Below are 23215 nucleotides of genomic sequence, written 5' to 3'. Positions count from 1 at the left end.
TCATCCTCTTCTGCCAGCTTCACCTTCACTGCTGCTGCCTGTGGGTAATGTCTATGTATATGTTAAGGGGTGTGCATTTGGTTGTGTGGGTTTAATCGGTCCTTGCACTTCTGTCATCGGATCTGTTCTTCACTTGTTGCTCTCCACATTCTAAACAGTGGCAGCTCCAAGGCCTGGAATATATAGCGCATATTCCAGAGCACACATGAGATCTACAAAGACCTGGGGTTATGCACATTTCAACTAAATAAACTGGGTAAAAATTGGAAGAGCAATCAAAGGTGGCAACGTGAGCAACAAAACCAAACCATACATCAAATGTGGGCCTGTTTCTACCCTTATCTGTCCACTGCGCCAAGAGTAGATCTTCAGAGGGTGACGGCTGGACTTTTAATTTGATGGTGAGTTCTTCGACCACTATTATGCTGTCAGCCATTGAGCAGAATGCATCTTGAGGGGAACAAAGAGGAAACACACAGGTCATGTGAAGGCCTCAAAATTGAACTGTCACGGGTGTGGGGGGGGGGGGTTGAGGGGGCGCCTGGATGTGTGGTTAACTACCTGTGACTTGCCAGCTGTGCTTATGTTGGTTATAAAGGCAAATAAAAATATTTTTTTTAAAACAATTTTGAACTGTCACTCCTAAAAAGTGACTAGCATGCTTCCTCTTCTTTCCCATTCTCCTCTCTCCCACCAGTCTCTCCCATTCCCTCCACCCTCTCTTTACCCATCACTCCCCCTGTCCATCAATCTCTCCTCCTTCTTGTTCTTCCACTATCCTCCAGTCACTTCAAACTCCTTCTGTGACCTTTCCCCCGCCACTTGCCATTTGATCATGACCCTCTTATGTGACCACCATCCTATCTCATCACCCCATCCTTAACAAGCATCATCCTCCACCTTCACCCTTCTGAATTCCTCTCACTGCTCACCTCTTATCAACTCCAACTCAGTACAAACTTGCCCATCCCCCACTTTCATGACTCATTTTGCTCATCAATTCCCTGCTCCATCCATCCTACTTCCTATGCTACTTTTTCATCCTCCTTCCTCCACCTCTCACACATCTTCTTCACCTTCTCTACTTTATAGCGCTCATCATCCCCTACTCCACACTAATCAACCCTCTGTCATGTATTTCTTCTCTTCCCATTTTAATCGATTCTTTACTATTCTTTTATCCACCTTTTTCCTTGACATTCTTTTGTGTCATCCTTTCTTGTCTTTTTTTCTTACTCGTCTTTTCTATCCTCACGCTGTCCTCTAATCAGCCTCCATCTTTCATGCAGACGAGTCCATAATGGTGTCAGGGCAATTCCAAGATGGCTAAAGTCTTCAGCCCCATTAAACTTGGGTTCTGATAGATGAGGATGTGTAGGGAGTGTGCTATGGAAATGACTAGTGTCCTCCCACATCTAGCACTAAAATCCAGTTTGAAACCAACCCTGGACCCTCAAAAACAAATTTGACAGAAGACTGGTAAGACAAAGCAGGGCCCTTCAGCAAATAGACAGAGGATACACAAGAACTGTGATTGGATTCTGTTTGATCCCTTTGAAGGGCACAACAGGTTTACATGTACCTCAATATAATATCTCATCAGTTTAGGACCAAAGGTGTAACATTAGCACTAAAATTAGGGCCAATTGAATTCTGCAACGGGGGAAGAAAAAATGTATCAGGATTGATGAACTTATTTCGCATAATACATGGTAGCATTACTTTATTAGTTTGTCACTCATGTTAACACTGGAAAATAGTGTAATCTCAATGGTACCGGTTCAAAACGCAACTACAACAATATTCAGCTGAAAGGTGACCAGTAAACATTTACGAAGGACCTTCCACTGTGCATCAATATGTACTGTGTTTTTAATAACTTAAAATCTGTTTATTATGGCTTTATGTTAAAATCTGCAAATTATGCAGCAGATGATGGATTGTATTGCAAATGTGAAAAATGAATAATAATTACTCAGAAAACGCTGTGTCTGCAGAATAACATAATTCCAGTGGCCCTGGCTATAATACATTTCTGTCAATTCATGTGATAAAATAAGAGAATTTATTGGGACAGCATACATGCACAGTCACTGGCACCCAAAAGTGGGGTGTATGTTCTATTAGTTCCTTCTAAGTCTATTATTGCCCTCCGCTTTCTGCAAGCACCTCGGGAGATTGAGAGTACGCAGGGCAGTTGCAGCACACGTTGCCATTCTTGCCAGTGCTTCTCTTGGTATAATAGGCACATGCACTGCTCCTTCCCAGTCTATATCTGTGTTGTATTAGTGAAACTTGACAAGTATTTTCATTTAAATAGAGTCCATACTTTGCCATTTTGAGTGGGTTTTTTGTGTACTTAATATAGGGCCATAAACAGGGCCATTGGAATTATGCCATCCTATGGCTGCAGCATATCCCACATAATTATAGGTTTGCCACATGTGTCACATAATCCATTACCTGCTGCATAATTTGCATTTACCAAAACAAAATATTGTGTATACTTTAGAACTGATTAAAAGTTACTAAAACGGAAGGCCCTTCGCAAAGGTGACTGATCACCTTTCAGTTGCCTATTGCTGCATCTCAGTGTTATGTGTTCTAAAGAGGGGTAACCTTTTCCAGGACTGTGTGAACGTGTAAAATAATGACTACTGTAACAAAATGTTTCACATTAGGCCAAGCAATTTGCCTTTCTCCAGCCGCATAATTCCCGTGGCTCTGGCCATTAGTAAGGCATAATGCCACAGTGGACCCAAAACCTAACAAACCACTGCTAAGATCCACTTCCTGATTGCTTGCCCATTTTCACTTACTTTTCATGCAATGGTAACATCCTTCACACTATTTCTGCCATAAAACTGTCTTCATCTCTTAATTACTGTGAGTTTGTCGTTTCCACATAGTGGGGGTGTCTCAGATACTCCTGTTTACATGTGCACAGTGACAGCAGCCATCCCCATAACCTCATCCCCAGGCACTTAGAAGTATCCCAAGAGTTGGCAGCTTAGGTGAAAGTTGCACAATTACGCTTTGAATGGGAGCCTGCAGGCTCGGGTGTCTTTTTTTCGTTAAGAATAAGAACAGAAGATGGTTTTCTGTTTGTGAATGGCCCTTGGGTGGGCCACGGGGCAATATTGAGGTGGGGGGGGGAGCGGAATTTACCGCCCTGGCTTACTATTTATACATAGTGACGCAAGCCTGCTCAGGTTAATCATGGCACCTTACATGGTTTAAACCAGCAGATGGCTTTATAAACTGGTATGTGGGCCTGGCATAACGTTTTGGTCTCAGGCACCGTGAAATCTTCCAACATGCCTGGGCCCAGGTAGATTCTGACCCATTGCTGGGACCTCTTTTCTTATTCTGCGTTTGGAAAAGGCATAAGTGGGACAATAATTAAAACATCTAGATTCCAAAGAATTTCTGGGTGACCGATAATCAGGCTTCTGTACCGACTAAAGTACTGCGACATCACTGCTGCAAGTCAGAGACTGTCGGCTCCAAAGGACAACACTCTGGACATTGCGTGACCTCTGACGCCTTTGACCGCATCGACCCCAGCACACTGAGCTTTCATCGGTAGAGTGTTTCTGGTGCCTCTCTCTCAGCTCTGGGTCAGGTCCAGTCTTTTCTTTAAGAACTCACCTCTCAGGTAGAAACAAGCATTGGCATAGCCAATAGGTCTCGCTTTTGGTACCTTATAAGTATTTAGCCATTCAGCATAGTATCCTGGGTGCAACAACATCTACTGTCACTGTACTGTTGATGCTGTTCATTTAATTAATGTAGACAAAACAATGTATAAAGGTCAGGTTTCTCTTGTTAATATAATACAAATGTTAGCTAAAAAAACTAGTTATTTAGCTGTACAATTTTAGAGTGCATTCCAGTATACAAAGTTCTAATCGGTCAACTACAATATCTTTTGCTGTTGGTACCACGGGTAACATCACTCTCCAGTAAAGTGAATCCATTTGTACGCAAGGCACAGAAGGGCCTTTATTTACACAAAGTAAATGTGTGAATGTACAGTATGCAGCTATTATTTTAGATACTGCATGCTCTAGTCGTTTTCCCTTTAAGTTGAGCCTTTAGGTGCCCTTTCATTGACATCCAGCTGCAACAGTTCCTGCTACGAGTATAAAAGACGGCCATTACCCACACCGTGGCACTCGAGATAGGCACTGTGGCTTTTCGCCATGTGGTTAGTTATGTGATATTTCCATTGGCTGGCCCTAAGCCTAGTTATCTAGCCTTAACCCCAAAGTGGTGAGGAAGGAGGACACATGCTCTGCCTTTATTTTGACTGATGTAGGTTTTTAACTCCATGGACTTAAACGGGGTGAATAGCAGAAGTATTGTGCAGCCGTGTCTGCCGACAGAAGTGAGCTGGAAGAGCATTGTGCGTGTTTGCTGGATACAGACTGGGGAAAATGTTATATGTGTGTGTGCTCAGTGCTCAGTGCTCACCTGCCGATTCAGTCGGTGGCATGGGGAGTACTACAGAGAAACCCTTCGACTCCTGAACACTACACGTGTCCGTGGTGCAGCGCTATGCTTCCACGCTGATGTTATCACAAAAAGGATGAGGAACACAAAAAAAAGAAAAATCATGACAGACGTGAAGCATGATCTGCGCCGAGCCAGGAAAACAAAACACGAAGAGCTCGTTTAAATGTAAAAAAATTTTTTATGAAAGACCTGAAATACAATGGCACAAGTGAAACAGGACATGTCCTGCGGCGATACTCCATGGGAGGTAACAATTGTGAAAACCGTGGGACAAACATGGAACATTAACCACTTAGAAGCAACGTTTTTTAAAGGACACTAGCATAAGCCAATCAAAAGCTGTGGGCGGGCTGTAAGCCTACAGAGAGGATAAAGCATGTTTCCAAGACTGCGCATGATCGTTGCCTAGGCTCGATCTAAAAAATGGACCATGAGCCTAGGTGAAGAGAATAGACAAAGACAATGATCAACTCAACATAAAGATAATATAATGTTTATTTGTAAAATGCACATTCACCATATAGGGCATCTTGCTGCTAAAATAGCAGATGTTCATAACCACAGCGGCAAAGCAATAGCTGCATGGCTACAGAGCAGGTATGTGGTGGAGACATGGTTCAGCCTATGACAAGCACAGAGGCCTTTGGGATAGGTACAGCAAGGAGGTTGGGTGAGCACGGAACATGAGTGGGGTAGACTCCGCAGATGGAAGGTGAGCACAGACTGAAAGCCGCAACAGATCAAGGACTAGAGAACGGTGGGTACAAAGGGCGTGTGTGATAGACAGCCTGGAGCACGAGTGGAGTGGTTCGGCATGGGGAAGAAGCAGTGCAGGCTAGCCCATCGCCCTAACGGATGGGTCACTGGTTGATTTAAAGTGCTCCAACAAAACTGAAAGCCCTTGATATAGAAAACAATAGACTAGGAACAGGGTGATAATAAGCAGGAGTTGGGCATCCAGAGATATAGAGTGGGTGGTCACAGGACTAGAGAAGAGGGCAGATTGGGACAGGTAGCCTCTTCGTAACCACAATGAGGTGGGTAAGGAACAGGAGTGGTGTTTGAATAGTGCAGAAGTGGAGCAGGCAAAGAGAAGCAATGCAGAGCAGGGCAAGGAAGTTGCACAACCCAAGACTGAGGTGAGGAAGTATGTACACTGACCAGCAGTAGAGTGGGTACAGTTCTGAATTTGCTGCGATGGTAGAGCAAGTGTGTTGTTGGCACAGAGAACTAGCAGGTCATGAAAGAAGCATGAGCTAGACAAGCACAGAAAAATATAGTGGACACACAGTGGAACCAGCAGCAGGAATAGAGCGGCTGCAGCGTGGGCAGGTCCAAGGCACATGGCTACCACAATCATGTAAAAAAACATGGAGAATAAAGCAGGCGCAGAGGAGGGTGCACAGAAGAAGAGTAGGGCAGCCAAAGAGTAAGAATGGGGCAATGTCTGGACAAATAATGCAGGAGCGTAGTGGGCAGACCGGGTTAGTATGAAGCAGGGCGAGGGCAGCCACTGTGAAGGATGATGAGAGCACTGCAGGGGTGGGTTGGATTCAGACTGGAACCAGCAACCTTGGAGTCTGAACGTGATGTGCAGAGTGTAGAGCCAGGGTGGGCACAGATTGAAACTGACAGTGAAGCATGATCAGGAGGGCACAGACTGTTCCTGCAGCAAGCCTAGAAGAGAAATTGGGTGGGCACAGGGAGAGTTGGGCCATGCCAAACAGGGAAGATGCACAGTCAGGAGTTGGGCATACGCTAAAAGAAGTAGCCTGGGCACGGAGCCGGGTGGCCACAGAATGGAATGCTCAGCCTACGTAAGTTTAGGAACAATGTAGGCCTAGAGCAGGGGTATGCAAAATGGAGCAGGCACAGAGAATGTGACTGCCAGGCACACATGGAAAATGTAGACCTAAATTGCAAACTAGTTCAGCACAAAGCATACATTGGCAGGGTGGTGCTGCCAGGGCCTAGAGCAAATTACATTTCTCTTGGCTGCCTTTTGAGACATACAGCAGGATGAGCTGTGCCTCTGCACTTTTTGCATTAGAAGCCCCCCCCCCTCAAATAAAGAGGCCTATGATTAAATATGTTTATACTGGGATTGATAAACATCCCCACAACTTTTGAGGAGAAGCAGGTCACTTGCTGGGCCCCAGGCAGTTACATGCAGCTGTGAGATGTGATATTTTGTGTGTGCCCTCTGAAAAAGTCACTGAACTAAATATGAACTGAAATAATATCACATTTTCACAGTCCCTTTTGTTCTGCCAGCAGGTAGTCTATCCAAAGGATCACTCGCCAGTATCGTTAGTGAAGTTGAGACAAACCAGATGCCACCTCTACTGTTTTCTAGCTACAGCATTTTCAAAGGCCTCAGACCAAATTGCGTCCATTTCCTTGCATAACCCCATCTGGTCTTTGCTTTTGGGAAATGTTATTTACCTCGGCACATATTTGTGCAGTTTGACATAATATTGGCCTGTTGGTAATAACTGGTTCGAAGATGTGGGTAGAAAATTGCAGTTCGAAAGGTGACCAGCGCCTGAAATTTAGAGCATATAACTCCTGAGCTTGCGCAGTAGTTTCTAGGCCTAATGCATTATCTGTATAATGTAAATACTAAGCCATTCTTATAAGAACCAAAGATTACCCATCATTCCCCCTCCTATACGTTGAACTATTGGTATAGAGAATTGCTGAGGATCGCTTGTACCTGTAGGGCTGGGCCATGAGCGTAAACGCTATCGAACCTGGAGCCCAGCTCTTATCCACTTTGCGATCACTCTGGGTGTTGATGTTATCTGTTACGTTAGCCGCTTTTTACTGTGAGCAACAGGACAGTGGCTCTATGTGATGTTTGTATCTGTGCTGGGGACTATTTAAAGAACTTTATTGAAATTAAGATGTCGGTGTTGCAACAATAATGTATAAGAAAACTCTTGAAAAAATCAGTAAATATCAAAGAAGTATTTACCTTAGTTTAAATATAGGCAAGATTAAGAAGACATCTTTAGATCAGTATTTTTAATACAGAATGGAAAAAAGACAATGTCAATACATATAACAATAGTCAACTGTGAAGGAATTTATAGCTCACTGGTTATAGAGTATCCCAAGATAAAGAGATGGAAGATAATGGGATGATGGTTGTACCTCTTATGTAATGCTGGAACGTCAAACTCCACACCTGATCACTGCCTCTCCTGAGGTAGGCAGACTCCAGAACAAGGCAGTGGCTAGGTTGCTGTCTCTTGGAGTTGGCGGTCTCGTGGATAAGACAATGGTTAAGGTCAGATCCACGATTGGAGTTGCGGACTAGTACAACAGTTACTAGCTTTGGTGTCGCTCTTGCATTTGTGACCAGAAAGTAAGACAGCAGGTAGGATCAATGTCTCTTGGAGTTACTGTTGAGAAGCCACAACAGTGGCTGGAGTCACCCTGTCTCTATCAGTTGCCTGTCAGAGAGTAAGAAATTACCTGGATGCTGATCTTTCTTGTGGTTGACCGTCGGAGTAGGACACTGGCCAGGATCCCTGTCTTTCATGTGGTTGCAGTTCAGTAGGCCAATGGCCTGGCTTACTGCCTCATACGGGTGCAGGTCAGTAGGTCAATGGCCTAGCCTACTGGCTTTCATGCAGTTGCAGCACGGTAGGTCAATGGCCAGGCTTAATGTCTCATGCGGTTGCAGTTGTAGGACAATGCCCTGGCTTACCGTCTCTCATGCAGTTGCAGTTGTAGGACAATGCCCTGGCTTACTGTCTCTCATGCGGTTGCAGTTGTAGGACAATGCCCTGGCTTACTGTCTCTCATGCGGTTGCAGTTGTAGGACAATGCCCTGGCTTACTGTCTCTCATGGAGTTACAGTTGTAGGACAATGCCCTGGCTTACTGTCTCTCATGCAGTTACAGTTGTAGGACAATGCCCTGGCTTACTGTCTCTCATGCAGTTACAGTTGTAGGACAATGCCCTGGCTTACTGTCTCTCATGCGGTTGCAGTTGTAGGACAATGCCCTGGCTTACTGTCTCTCATGCGGTTGCAGTTGTAGGACAATGCCCTGGCTTACTGTCTCTCATGCGGTTGCAGTTGTAGGACAATGCCCTGGCTTACTGTCTCTCATGCAGTTACAGTTGTAGGACAATGCCCTGGCTTACTGTCTCTCATGCAGTTACAGTTGTAGGACAATGCCCTGGCTTACTGTCTCTCATGCAGTTACAGTTGTAGGACAATGCCCTGGCTTACTGTCTCTCATGCGGTTGCAGTTGTAGGACAATGCCCTGGCTTACTGTCTCTCATGCAGTTACAGTTGTAGGACAATGCCCTGGCTTACTGTCTCTCATGCAGTTACAGTTGTAGGACAATGCCCTGGCTTACTGTCTCTCATGCAGTTAGTTGTAGGACAATGCCCTGGCTTACCGTCTCTCATGCGGTTGCAGTTGTAGGGCAATGCCCTGGCTTACTGTCTCTCATGCAGTTACAGTTGTAGGACAATGCCCTGGCTTACTGTCTCTCATGCGGTTGCAGTTGTAGGACAATGCCCTGGCTTACTGTCTCTCATGCGGTTGCAGTTGTAGGACAATGCCCTGGCTTACTGTCTCTCATGCAGTTACAGTTGTAGGACAATGCCCTGGCTTACTGTCTCTCATGCGGTTACAGTTGTAGGACAATGCCCTGGCTTACTGTCTCTCATGCGGTTGCAGTTGTAGGACAATGCCCTGGCTTACTGTCTCTCATGCGGTTGCAGTTGTAGGACAATGCCCTGGCTTACTGTCTCTCATGCAGTTACAGTTGTAGGACAATGCCCTGGCTTACTGTCTCTCATGCGGTTGCAGTTGTAGGACAATGCCCTGGCTTACTGTCTCTCATGCGGTTGCAGTTGTAGGACAATGCCCTGGCTTACTGTCTCTCATGCAGTTACAGTTGTAGGACAATGCCCTGGCTTACTGTCTCTCATGCGGTTGCAGTTGTAGGACAATGCCCTGGCTTACCGTCTCTCATGCGGTTGCAGTTGTAGGGCAATGCCCTGGCTTACTGTCTCTCATGCAGTTACAGTTGTAGGACAATGCCCTGGCTTACTGTCTCTCATGCGGTTGCAGTTGTAGGACAATGCCCTGGCTTACTGTCTCTCATGCGGTTGCAGTTGTAGGACAATGCCCTGGCTTACTGTCTCTCATGCGGTTACAGTTGTAGGACAATGCCCTGGCTTACTGTCTCTCATGCGGTTGCAGTTGTAGGACAATGCCCTGGCTTACTGTCTCTCATGCGGTTGCAGTTGTAGGACAATGCCCTGGCTTACTGTCTCTCATGCAGTTACAGTTGTAGGACAATGCCCTGGCTTACTGTCTCTCATGCAGTTACAGTTGTAGGACAATGCCCTGGCTTACTGTCTCTCATGCAGTTACAGTTGTAGGACAATGCCCTGGCTTACTGTCTCTCATGCGGTTGCAGTTGTAGGACAATGCCCTGGCTTACTGTCTCTCATGCAGTTACAGTTGTAGGACAATGCCCTGGCTTACAGTCTCTCATGCGGTTGCAGTTGTAGGACAATGCCATGGCTTACCGTCTCTCATGCGGTTGCAGTTGTAGGGCAATGCCCTGGCTTACTGTCTCTCATGCAGTTACAGTTGTAGGACAATGCCCTGGCTTACTGTCTCTCATGCGGTTGCAGTTGTAGGACAATGCCCTGGCTTACCGTCTCTCGTGCGGTTGCAGTTGTAGGACAATGCCCTGGCTTACTGTCTCTCATGCGGTTGCAGTTGTAGGACAATGCCCTGGCTTACCGTCTCTCATGCAGTTACAGTTGTAGGACAATGCCCCGGCTTACTGTCTCTCATGCGGTTGCAGTTGTAGGACAATGCCCTGGCTTACCGTCTCTCATGCGGTTGCAGTTGTAGGGCAATGCCCCGGCTTACTGTCTGTCATGCAGTTACAGTTGTAGGACAATGCCCTGGCTTACCGTCTCTCATGCGGTTGCAGTTGTAGGACAATGCCCTGGCTTACTGTCTCTCATGCGGTTGCAGTTGTAGGACAATGCCCTGGCTTACTGTCTCTCATGCAGTTACAGTTGTAGGACAATGCCCTGGCTTACTGTCTCTCATGCGGTTGCAGTTGTAGGACAATGCCCTGGCTTACTGTCTCTCATGCGGTTGCAGTTGTAGGACAATGCCCTGGCTTACTGTCTCTCATGCAGTTACAGTTGTAGGACAATGCCCTGGCTTACTGTCTCTCATGCGGTTGCAGTTGTAGGACAATGCCCTGGCTTACTGTCTCTCATGCAGTTACAGTTGTAGGACAATGCCCTGGCTTACTGTCTCTCATGGAGTTACAGTTGTAGGACAATGCCCTGGCTTACTGTCTCTCATGCAGTTACAGTTGTAGGACAATGCCCTGGCTTACTGTCTCTCATGCGGTTACAGTTGTAGGACAATGCCCTGGCTTACTGTCTCTCATGCGGTTGCAGTTGTAGGACAATGCCCTGGCTTACTGTCTCTCATGCGGTTGCAGTTGTAGGACAATGCCCTGGCTTACTGTCTCTCATGCGGTTGCAGTTGTAGGACAATGCCCTGGCTTACTGTCTCTCATGCGGTTGCAGTTGTAGGACAATGCCCTGGCTTACTGTCTCTCATGCAGTTACAGTTGTAGGACAATGCCCTGGCTTACTGTCTCTCATGCAGTTACAGTTGTAGGACAATGCCCTGGCTTACTGTCTCTCATGCAGTTACAGTTGTAGGACAATGCCCTGGCTTACTGTCTCTCATGCGGTTGCAGTTGTAGGACAATGCCCTGGCTTACTGTCTCTCATGCGGTTGCAGTTGTTGGACAATGACCTGGCTTACTGTCTCTCATGCAGTTACAGTTGTAGGACAATGCCCTGGCTTACTGCCTCTCATGCAGTTACAGTTGTAGGACAATGCCCTGGCTTACTGTCTCTCATGCAGTTACAGTTGTAGGACAATGCCCTGGCTTACTGTCTCTCATGCGGTTGCAGTTGTAGGACAATGCCCTGGCTTACTGTCTCTCATGCGGTTGCAGTTGTAGGACAATGCCCTGGCTTACTGTCTCTCATGCAGTTACAGTTGTAGGACAATGCCCTGGCTTACTGTCTCTCATGCGGTTGCAGTTGTAGGACAATGCCCTGGCTTACTGTCTCTCATGCGGTTGCAGTTGTAGGACAATTACCTGGCTTACTGACTCTGATGCAGTTGACAAGTGGAAGGCAGAACAGTTGAATGGGTAGAGCTCTTGCTTGCATGTGCCGACTCCAGGCTTCAGACTAAGGCTGTTGCCAGGATCACATACTCCCTTGCAGTTGACAGCTAGTAATGCATTGGTTAGGGTGCTGTCTTTCTTGGAATTGCTGGTCAAAGAGTAAAACAATGATGAGGGGTGCTCCCCACTTGGAGTTGCAAGTTGGAGTAATGCAGTGACTAGGAGTGTTTCTAATGCAGTTGCCAATTGAAGAACACAGCAATAGTTAGCATCACTGTCTTTTAAAGTTTCCAGTTCCAAATGAAAGACAATAGATGCTGTTCCCATCTCTCTTGGGGTTGCCAGTTCGAGGGTAAGTCAATGGCTAGGGTTGCCTTCTATCTTGGTGTTGCATGTTCAAGAGTAGTATAAAAACAAATGTTGCCGTCTCTTATGAAGTTGCCAGTTGCTGAGTAAGACGAAGGCAAGTGTTCCATCTTTCTTGGAGTTGTCACTCTGAGAGTAAGGCATTGGATAGGGTTGCCACCTCCCTAGGAGTTTCCAGTTCAAGAGTAAGACAATGGCTAGGGTTGAAATCTTTCTTGAAGTTCCGGGTCGAGAGTGAGAACTTGGCATCCCCCATCCCACCTTATTCTCTACGTGTCCTGCTATAGTGCACGAGAAAGACAAATTTCCTGGCTCGGTGCCAACGTGTGCTCCCTGCTAACGTGTGCTCGCTGCCTGTTTACGACAGTTTACTTCGATGATTTATGGCACAGCTGAAAAGGATGATACTGTGTGGATATGTGTGTGTGATAATATGTGCATCTTGGCTTACCTGTGTATTTTCACATTTGCCACATATGTGCTTGAATGTGTGAACGTTTATTTGTGTATGTCTCTCAGGAGTAGCATACCTGATCCTCTGTGTGCACGCTGTGTACACAGGGTTGTAGATTACTAGTTTATGTGCAAATTCCCGTGTAACTGCCTGCGTAATTGTGTGTGATTTTCTACTTCTCTTGTGTACTTATAGGTATGCTTGATGGACTTTGTTCTCATGTGTTTATTTGTGTGTGTATATGTCTGTGTAATCTTCACATGCATACAAGTGTGAACTTTTTCTGTGTGTTTGTGAGTATCTCTGTGTCTGGAGTGCTTGCGCACGTGCCTATTTCTTTGTGCCTGTAAGCTCCGTATGATCTCCCTTCAAGCCCCCTTTTAACCCTTTGACCCGGAGGGGAGGGCAAGTGCGAGGACAAAGGACCAGAGGCATAACTAGAGCCAAATTGGGGGGGGGGGGGCTAATGAACATTTTGCGGGTGGCTAATTCTTCCAGCAATAGGCTGAGTGGAGATGCAGGGGCTCTAAGAAAGGGTTAAAAAACAACAAAGCCTTGTTAACAAGTAAATGGTCTTTTAAAGATCTGTGAAGTACTTGGGTGCGGCTGCAATATGACTGACCCCAGACCAGCCAGCCTACATCAGCTCAAAAACTGTTTAAGTGTGCCCGGGAGCTGCCCTTTATCAGGCTCCAGCAATAACAGTCTAGCCTGAAATGATCTGCCCGTTACCAGTGCAGTTTACATGATCAGGCTCCAGAGTCTTCTGCCAGGACTCCGGGGTTTTATAAGAGCACCCCTACAGACGAACGTCGTGCTGCTAGTGTTTCTATCTTCACATCTACGGTCCCTCCCAGGTTGCTGTATAGTGAATAATGTTTTGTGGGGTTAAGCAGTTCATTCTCAGCCACTGGCTAGTGCTTGTCAGCTATCTACGTCATTATCATTTGAAATCTCTTTATTTATGTCAGAACTACAATTTCACAATTGCTTTATTAACCTTCTTGCTTTCTCAAATTTGCTTGAAAATGTACCAATTACCCACTCTTTTTTCAAAATGTTCCTGGGGGGAGGGGAAAACAAGTCCTCCCCCCCTCCCCCAAACTCCCTAGATGACAGGCGGGCTCCCTCACTATGCTCGCTCGCCACAAGGCACTCATCCCAAACTTTTACACTCCGCCACTTTTGAAAGTCACCAGCCGCCACTGGAATATTCTGATATTTTGCCTTCGCTGTTACAGATGTGTTCAGTCCTAGAGACGTGTGACTGAGTCAGCTGTATCAGTTGAAACGTGGATGGTAATAGTTTCCCTGTTTTTTACTCGCCCCTTGTTGAAATGAGGTCACACAAGTGTGCCAAGTGTGTTTAATCTCAGCTCACGATGCGTGCGGCTTGCGTTTCATGAGTCACCGTCCCCCGAGATGTGGAACACTTTCCATTTACTAAAGCTGCGCGCACTCAGCCTTGCGACATCCATCTACGCTTCTGGCTCGGCTTCTCATTGTTTTGATTCATGTATTTTGGAAAAGGTTCTCAATCTTGTAACCTGCTTTATATTCTTTGTTGAAAATGGTATTCTGAAGTAGCCCTGAGGCCAGTCAGAGTGGGTGCACAAAACTCACTTATAAAGTGATCAGTTTCAAAATATGACCTCTGCCCTGTTTTCTACATTCCAATATTATCCCAACCTTTGCTGAAATTGGCAAGTGCAGGGATGGTAAGGCGCTCTTGAGTACCCCCGGTTGAGCGTTGTTTGTCTGCTTAGGCTCATACTGCTTAAGCACAATGACAGCTGACTTGCTTTGCACAGATACCGGGATGCTGAGCCGGGGTCAGGATTCGACCCTGGATCCCACTGTTCCATGGTCATCAGCTCTAGGCAGTAGGCCCCAGTTCTTCCTGCATCTTAATGTTGTGAGCCTTTTTGCCCCCTCACTCTCTTTATTAACTCAAACAATCACCTTTTCATATGTGAAGTCAACCTTGCTTCGACACTTGGAGTTCCAGTTGCGAGTAAGGCAATGGATAGGGTTGCCGTCTCTCTTGGAGTTGCCAGTTCGAGAGTAAGGCAATGGATAGGGTTGCCGTCTCTCTTGGAGTTGCCAGTTCGAGAATAAGGCAATGGCTAGGGTTGCCGTCTCTCTTGGAGTTGCCAGTTCGAGAATAAGTCTATGGCTAGGGTTGCCGTCTCTCTTGGTGTTGTCAGTTTGACAGTAAGATAATGGCAAGTGTTCCAATCTCTCTTGGAGTTGATAGGTGGCGAGTAAGACAATGTTCAGGGTTGCCGTCTGTCTTAGAGGTGCAAGTTTGAGAGTAACTGAATGGCAGATGTTGCCGTCTTTCTTGGAGTTGCTGGTTAGATAGTAAAACAAAGGCAAGTGCTGCTGCCTCTCTTAGAGGTGCCAGTTTGAGAGTAAGTCAATGGAAAGTGTTTCCATCTCTCTTGGAGTTCCCAGTTCCAGAGTAAGACCATACCAAGTGTTTCAGAGTCTCTTGAAGTTGCTGGTTTGAGAAGTTGCTGGTTTGAGAGTAAGACAATGGCTAAGTTTGCCGTCTCCTGTAGAGTTTCCAGTTCAAGAGTTAGACCATGTTAAGTGTCACCGTCTCTCTTGGAGTTCCCGGTTCGAGAGTCGGACAATCTATGGTGACCAGATTTTCTGAATGAAATCCGGGACGAGCACAGCCATAGAAAAGGACTAAATGTCCTATTAGATCTGAGGGTTTCTTATATACAAATATATATAACTATATATATAATTCACTGAAAAAAACATAGGTTTCAGGGACGTTAAAGTTAGTTGCCCATTTCACTCTTACAAAACCAGAGAAAATCCGCCGTTACCGTTAGTTCAGCTAACTATAACTCACGCCCCTGCAATGCATTGCTGATGACGTCACATATTACATCATTCATGACATGGTCACTGACATCACTGATGACCTCTCAAATGACATCACTGATGACATCATCCAGTGACTGTGTGTTGCTATAAAGTTTAAATATGTTTTATATATATATGCCATGGTGTATTGAAGAATGAATGGGTGTTTAAGTGTCTGGATGGAGGATTTAGTAGGTGCGTGACTGACTGTATCAGTGAATGATTAAATGTGTCTTACTGAATGCATGGGTTAGTGACTAAACTGTGTGAATGTCTGTACCAGTCTGTCTGTTTTTTGTGTAAGCTGCTGCATGGGTTGGTGAGTAGCTACATGAGTGTCTATATGGGTTATTGATTGGTTGCCTGAGTATTTGTATGGGTGCCTGAGTGTGTGGGTAGGTGGGAGGTGTGTGACTCTTTGCATAGATGTGAGTGGTTGATTCACTGGGTGTATGGGTTCAAAAGTGCATGTGGAAAAAGCTGTGTGGGTGAGTGTGAATATGGGTGTGTTGGTGAGTGAATGGATGTCTCAGTGGTACATGTGCGAGTAACTACATATGTAAAAGGCAGTATATGTGAGTGATGGTGTATAAAAATAATCATGTGAATGAGTGATTGTGAGAGTGCCTTTATGGATGAGTGTGTACTTGTATCCGTGATTGTATAAGAGAGTAAGTATGCATTCGTATCTGTATGAATAAGTGAGGTGGTGTGTGTATAACTGTATAGGTGAGTAAATGGAAGTGTGATTTAATCTTTGCATGACTGACTAGGTGTGTGAGTGACTCTGGCTGAGTGGTGGTGTGTGTGCCTGTATAGGTGTATGAGTGCATATGAGAGTGCTGTATTGATGAGTGACTGCATGGGTGAATGAGTGGATGTGTGTGTAGACCTAGGAATCAGTGAGTGCCTATGTAGTAACTGGTATTGGTGTATTTATGGTTTTGAAAATGGTAGTCTGTATTTTAGAGTGGGTGTATCAAAGGTGTTATTAGGGTGTGAGGAGGTGCATCAGATTTTCACGTGGATGATGTCATCAGTGATGTCATTTGAGATGTCATCAGTGATGTCACTGACCATGTCATGAATGATGTAATATGTGACGTCATCACCAGTGCATTGCGGGGCGTGAGGTATTGTTATACCTGAACTAACTATAAAGGCAGAATTTCTTTGGTTTTGTACGAGTGAAATGTCCAACTACCTAGAACGTCCCTGAAACCTATGGCTTTTTCAGTGAATTTCAAAGGTTTTTTAAATGCTCATTTCTAACTATAACGTCCCTGAAACCTATGGTTTTTTCAGTGAATTTCAAAGGTTTTTTTAAATGCTAATTTCTAACTATATCATACCAGTTGCGTTTCCAGAGTGGTGGAGAAAGGTGAACGTGGCCTCCGAAACACCTCTTAGCAATCCCACTGTGTGGAATTTACTGGAGGTAACCGGAGGAGTACTTAGCCCCCAACGTCAACCTTGGGGGCCAACTACCCTTTTATTACCAACAGTAAGTCCCACACAGCAGGATTGTTAACTTGTTATTCTTCACAGACAAAATCAAGAAGATATACGACACCTTCCCCAGAGACCCACAGGCACCGGTCACCTTTGATCCTTCCAGGCATTCCCTCATCTCTTTTCCCACACTTGACCGTGATACTTTCTCTAAGATCTGTAGAAAGATTAAATCCGGGTCTCCGGCAGACCCCTTAAAGCCTGACCTCTTCTGTGACGCTCATGCACTCATCACAGACCACATTCGTGATTTCATCAATCGGTCACTCTCCACTGCCAGGGTCCCTATCAAATGGAAGCAGGCGTGGGTATCCCCCATTTTGAAGAAACCTACCTTGGACCCCTCACTCCCGGAAAACTTTAGGCCGATCTCCCTGCTCCCTTGGCCCGCTAAAGTGGCCGAGGCACACGTTAATAACATCTTGTCCAACTTCCTCCGGACCAATAACATCCTGGACGACTCCCAACACGGGTTTAGAGCTGGTCATAGCACCGAGACAGCCTTGCTTAGTGTTTCTGAGGACCTCCGTTCCATTCTTGACGCTGGCGGCACTGCAGCACTGGTCCTATTGGACCTCAGTGCTGCCTTTGATACGGTGTCACATGAGGTCCTCTTGATGAGACTGGAAGAAATTGGAGTCACAGGGACAGCCCTGGGGTGGTTTAGAGACTTCCTGGCTAACAGGTCCTTTAGAGTCTCCACCCCCCCTTACATCTCGAAGGAGCACAGCATTGGACAGGGAGTGCCGCAGGGCTCGTCCCTAAGCCCTACCCTGTTCAATGTCTATGTCCGCCCGTTGGCGGAGGTGGCCAGAAGGAATGGAATGGCTTTAGTATCATATGCAGATGATACCCAGTTGGTGGTGGCTTTGAATAACAACAGTGGTCTGGAAGCCCGTCATTTCAAACAGACACTCATCGACATCACCAACTGGATGACGGCGAACTTTCTCCAACTAAATGCCGGTAAAACCGAGATTCTCCTCTTGGGAAAAAACACCGCTTCCTGGGGAGACAACTGGTGGCCTGATATTTTGGGCTCTCCCCCTAAGCCTAAAGACTGTGTTAAGAATCTAGGCGTCTGGATGGACTCGGCTCTAAAATACACCGTCCACACCAAGAAAGTGGCCGCCACGTGCTTCGGCATTTTACGCAACATCAGGCCTATTCTGAAGTTTTTTGACTGCAGCACCCGCCAGCTCATCGTCCAGGCGACGATCCTTTCAAGACTGGACTATGCCAGCTCTCTCCTTTTGGGAGCAAACCTGGCTGAAATCATTAGACTGCAGAGAGTCCAGAATGCGGCTGCCAGAGCTCTGGTCGGCCTACCCCGCCACTCTTCTGTTTCTGGAACTTTAAGGAAACTACATTGGCTCCCGGTGGGAAGAAGGATCCAGTTTAAGGCTTTGTGTTTGGCCTTCAAGATCCTTAAAACCGCCTCCCCCCCACTGCTGAGCCCCCTCCTGTCTGAGTATACACCCAGCAGACCTCTCCGCTCAGAGGGACAACATCTAGTGAACATCCCACGCACCAGACTTGCTAGAGTTGGGGGACGTTCTTTCAGCCTCCTTGTTGCCAAACTATGGAACAGCCTGCCTGTTACCATACGGGGGATGCATGACCTTTTAGCCTTTAGGAAAGCCATTAAAACTCATCTTTTCCAATAATCCGTTCTTTTGTGCACCTTCATTTTGCACTCTGGTCAGTTCGCAGCGCCGGGACGCCCCTTGGCTGGGGCAGCCGCGCGCTATACAAATCCATATAACATAACATAACATAACATTATATCAGGCCCCCCTCCCTGCACCACTGTGCAAACCCTCCCCCTCGCAGGTTGTAAGTTGGGCGATTAAGTCCCCTTAAATCCTAAGGGTCCCTGGGGGCCAACTAGCCCACCAGGTACCTCCAGTAAGCGCCACAGAGCTGTGTTTCAGAGATGTGGTCCGAGGCCACGCCCCTTTTTACACCTCTCTGCAACGCAACTCTGTGGCGCTTACTGGAGGTACCTGGTGGGCTAGTTGGACCCCAGGGACCCTCAGGATTCAAGGGGATTTAATCCTCCAACTTAAAACGCGTCACGGAACGCGTATGCACACTTGTCACATCAGGCCCCGCCCCCTCCCTTCACCAGTGTGCAAGCGCCCCGTGGCGCATTTTAAGTTGGGGGATTAAGTCCTGTTGAATCCTGAGGGTCCCTGGGGTCGAACTAGCCCACCAGGTACCTCCAGTTAGCTCCACAAAGCTGCTTTTCAGAGAGGTGGTCTGAGTCCACCCCCCTTTTTACACCGCTCTGCAACGTTCGGTGTGTCTGGCTCAAAGAGGACACCAGAGAGGTGGGGGGGGGGTTATAAGTACCCTCCCCGGACCTCTGTCCGCCGATGGATGGCTCAATCGTTCTCAGGTAATGCGGTGAGAATCTGGAACTCGTTTCGTCCATTGCTCCATGCCACCACCTCCATCCGGATCTTCAAAGCTGACCTCAAATCTCTTCTATTCCAAAGACACTTTCAGAACTAATTCCTTTATTCTCAGACCCTGCTAGGAAGTTTGTTAGTCATTGTAAATTACTGTGTTTGATACGGTGTCCTGCTATTTTTGTAACGTTCTATTTTGTAACATTTCTCTCAAGTAATGTAACTGGTTCTATTGTACAGCACTCTGGCACCTTCGGGTAAAGTCTGCGCTTTATAAAAATGCATAATTTTTTTTTTTTAAAGTGACGTGCCTAGTGCGCCAAGGTGAAGGACTCCTTCCTGCGTCTAATCCTTGGCCAGTAGGGTGGCGTTTGTGCCCAAATGGCACTAAAGAGCCGCCCGTTGGAATGGCCCCCTGCGGGGGCCGCGGACAGCGCATTCCACGGCTAGGGGTCGTGTGCACGCTGTGTTATGTAGGTTCCTTTGTCCCTTTGCTTGCAGGAAGCAGAACATCCAAGTTGGTCAAAGGCTTTTCCCCCAACATCCATTCAGCAAGTTGTTTACTCTGGCATTTCGCGATCGCAGTTACATGTGCCTGCTGTGCGAGGCCTGTGACTGAGTGTACTTTATCACTTGAATCGAGGCTGGTAAACGTTTCGCTGTTTTTAACTCACCCCTTGTTGAAATGAGGTCACAGAAGAGCACCTAGTGTTTAATTTCAGCGCCCGATGCGTGCCGCTTGCGTTTCATGAGTCACCGTCCCCCGGGACGTGGAACACTTTCCTTTTACTAAAGCTGCGCGCGCTCAGCCTCGCGACATCCATCCACGCGCCTGGCTCGGCTGCTCAGTGCTTTGATTCATGTATTTTGGAAATGTTTCTCAATCTTCTAGCCTGCTATTTATTCCTTTTGGTGTAAAGTCTATTCTGAAGTAGCCATGAGACCAGTCAGAGTGAGGGTGCACAAAGTTCACTTCCAAATGGATTAGTTTCAAGATCTATGACCTTTGCCCTGTTTTCGACATTCCAATATTATCCCTTCTCTTGTGGACGTCAGGCGTAGCGCAGCCACAGAGGAGGGAAGGCGGCCGCTGGAGCGCCCCCTGGTGGCGGGTTCTATGTCTGCTTAGCTCCGGTTACTGCTTCGGATTTGTTTTAGCGGAAGCGAGCAGAGTTCTGTCGGAAGTTGTACATTACATGAAGCAAAGACCTCAGGAGCTTTTGGAGCGAAATGTACAATGTGAGCACTATTGTTGCCAGTGAAAAGGCCGTTGTGCAGCAGTGTCCCAAAAATACTGCGATTGGTGAAAATGCGCCTGCCCGAGGCCACGCAGTGGCCATAGAGAGGGCGGGCCACTAGTCTCGGAGGGCTGTCCCGCCCCCAGCAGGATGTTCAGCTTCTCCTCCTCACTGGTTGGAGGAGGCGGCTGGCGGTGATTCTCGTCCGGGGCGGCGGGGAGGGGCCTCCATGGGTACTTAAGTTCCAGTACCCCGTTGGAGTGCCTCTTTGCCGCTCCGGACGCCGTCGCGAGCTCGTCGGGACACTCTTTTCCCTCCCTTTCCTCGAACCCAGAGTGTCTGTATGAGGGAATTGTGGAGGTTTGTTAATGTGTCTATTTATAGTTGCAGGTTGGAGTTAAGCGGAGTTACTGGGCGATCCGGAAGAAGAGAGGTGCAAACGCTGGACGTCAGCGGGCACATAGGGGTGCCAGAGCATAACCTCAGAGCCTAACCTGTAACCTCATGGGAGGTGCAGGAATTCGTGTCGGCGCCCCAGTAGTCCTTCGGGCGGTTGTGGGCCTGTGCAACCGGGGGTTTGCCTAGTCACACCCCACAAGGGGCGTGTCAGTAGTTATATTCTAATTGTACAGCAGTTGGGTGGTTCGCCACTGTGCTGTTCGGCTCAACAGGCGGGCAGTTGGCGAGAATGCAGCCGGCCCGGGATCGCCCGTAATGTTTACCCACCTTTATTACATATGTTGTATGTAATAAACCTGCAGCAAATTTTTCCCAAACTAATTCGTTGTCTGTGTATTATTTTGCTCGTTTGGGGAATGTGGGGGCGGGGGATTTCCTGTGGCCCTGATGTGACTATTATATTTTGCTTCGATAATATATTCACACGATGAAGAAATAAGATCTGGTTTTGATTTTGAGACCGTATATTGGGTGAATACAAACACTTCAGGCAGTTTGTGCTGATCAAGAGTTTGTGTGATGAGCCATGTGTGGCATTGATCCCAGGAGAGATGCTGCAAGGATGTCTTAGACAGTGTAAGAGTATTCACACAAAGTAGAATGTGACCCAAAGACACAGAATAGAATTGTAAGTTGTCCAGCTGGTTTTCCATTCCAGAGTAAGGAAAGCACAGAAGAACACTGGGAGGTGGAGGAAACTATTGTGCGGGGGTTAGAGGGTGCAGAATGTGAATCTACAGCAAAAGGAGAAATGATGGAAGGCCTGAGGATGATGGCTTGGAGGCAGAGGCGCAACTAGAGCCAAATTTCGGGGGGGGGCTAAGAACAAATTTCGAGTCGGGCTGAACGTTTAATCAGTAGGCAGAGTGGAGCTGCAGGGGCTCTTAGAAGGGGTGAAACAACTGCAAGGCCTAATTAACATTCAAATGGTGTTTTAAAGACCTGTGAAACGTTCGGGTGCGGCTCTGTGTGTGCCCGGGATCTGTCTCATCCCAGGCTGCCACACACGACCGGGGGGGGGGGGGGCTGAAGCCCGGTGAGTCCAATGGGTGTTGCGCGCCTGCTTGGAGGTACACTTTTGGAAGGATGCCCAAACAAGAATGTGCTGGGTGATGCAAAGGGGGGCTTCTGGGTGATGGCCTCAGAGTTGCCATGTAAGGAGTACCTGATGGTAGCACATGTACTTTTTAGAGCCAAGATTGTGTGTTTGTGCTGCGCTGCCATTAACAAAACCAAGAAGGGTTTGGGAGAGATTTTGGTGTACTTCCATTGAGTTCGTTTGGAATGGTATGGGATGGGTAACACCTTGTGAAAAGTCAAAAGGTATTTTTTAGCTTGAGTCTGGTACTGTAACATGTGAAAGTATTATGGGATAAAATCTCCACTGAGGGTATTGGCCCAGTCGTAGAGTGAAATAGAGAAACTAAGTTACCTTAAATAGTTTTTTCCGCTGAGAAGCCAAAGCTTTACATGCATAATATGTCAGTACACAGAGTGCAAGATTTGGCCAAGATCATATATAGACAGAGCTTGCCAACTGCACGCGTCAGAATATAACAGAGTGCAATTCTGCTGAGACCAATTGAAACTATTTCTATTTGAATTAGGCTGGGGTAAATAAAACGCAATATTTTGAAGTTGATATGTGCAGGTCTTTATTTAGAACTTAATATCGATGTTTTCAAATCTGTATATGTTCCGTTCGATATTTAGAACTCAATACTGGAGCAGGAATATGTGCAGGTCGATATTTTGGAGGCTGTATAATGTGCAGATCAATATTTAGAGGTGGATATTTTTGAATCTGTATATGTGCAGGTCGATATTTAGAACAATATTTTGGAGTGTGTATATGTGTAGGTCGATATTTAGAACTCAATATTTTGGGGTTGCTCTATGTGCAGGTCGATATTTAGAACTCGATATTTTGGAGTCTGTAAAGGTTCAGGTCGATATTTAGAACTCGATATTTTTGAGTCTGTATATGTGTGGGTCGATATTTAGAACTCGATATTTTCGAATCTCTATATGTTCAGGTCGATATTTAGGACTTGCTATTTTGGAGTCGTAAAATGTGATCCAGATTTACAAGTCGACATTTTGTGGTATTTAAATGTCAAGATAGATTTTTTAGAGCTCAGTGTTATGATGCACGCTGCAT

General features: G+C 46.6%; 1 protein-coding gene across 1 annotated transcript in view; it reads left to right on the top strand.

Annotated features, from left to right (window-relative positions):
- TYRO3 (TYRO3 protein tyrosine kinase) overlaps window positions 1-23215 on the top strand; it is a 395592-nt gene that overhangs the window by 264158 nt on the left and 108219 nt on the right. The window lies entirely within an intron of this gene.

This window comes from Lissotriton helveticus, chromosome 9 (assembly GCF_964261635.1).
Source record: "Lissotriton helveticus chromosome 9, aLisHel1.1, whole genome shotgun sequence".
NCBI classification, from domain to species: Eukaryota; Metazoa; Chordata; class Amphibia; order Caudata; family Salamandridae; genus Lissotriton; species Lissotriton helveticus.
The sequence above is the reverse complement of the archived record's forward strand: the minus strand, read 5'-3'. Positions and strand labels throughout refer to the sequence as shown.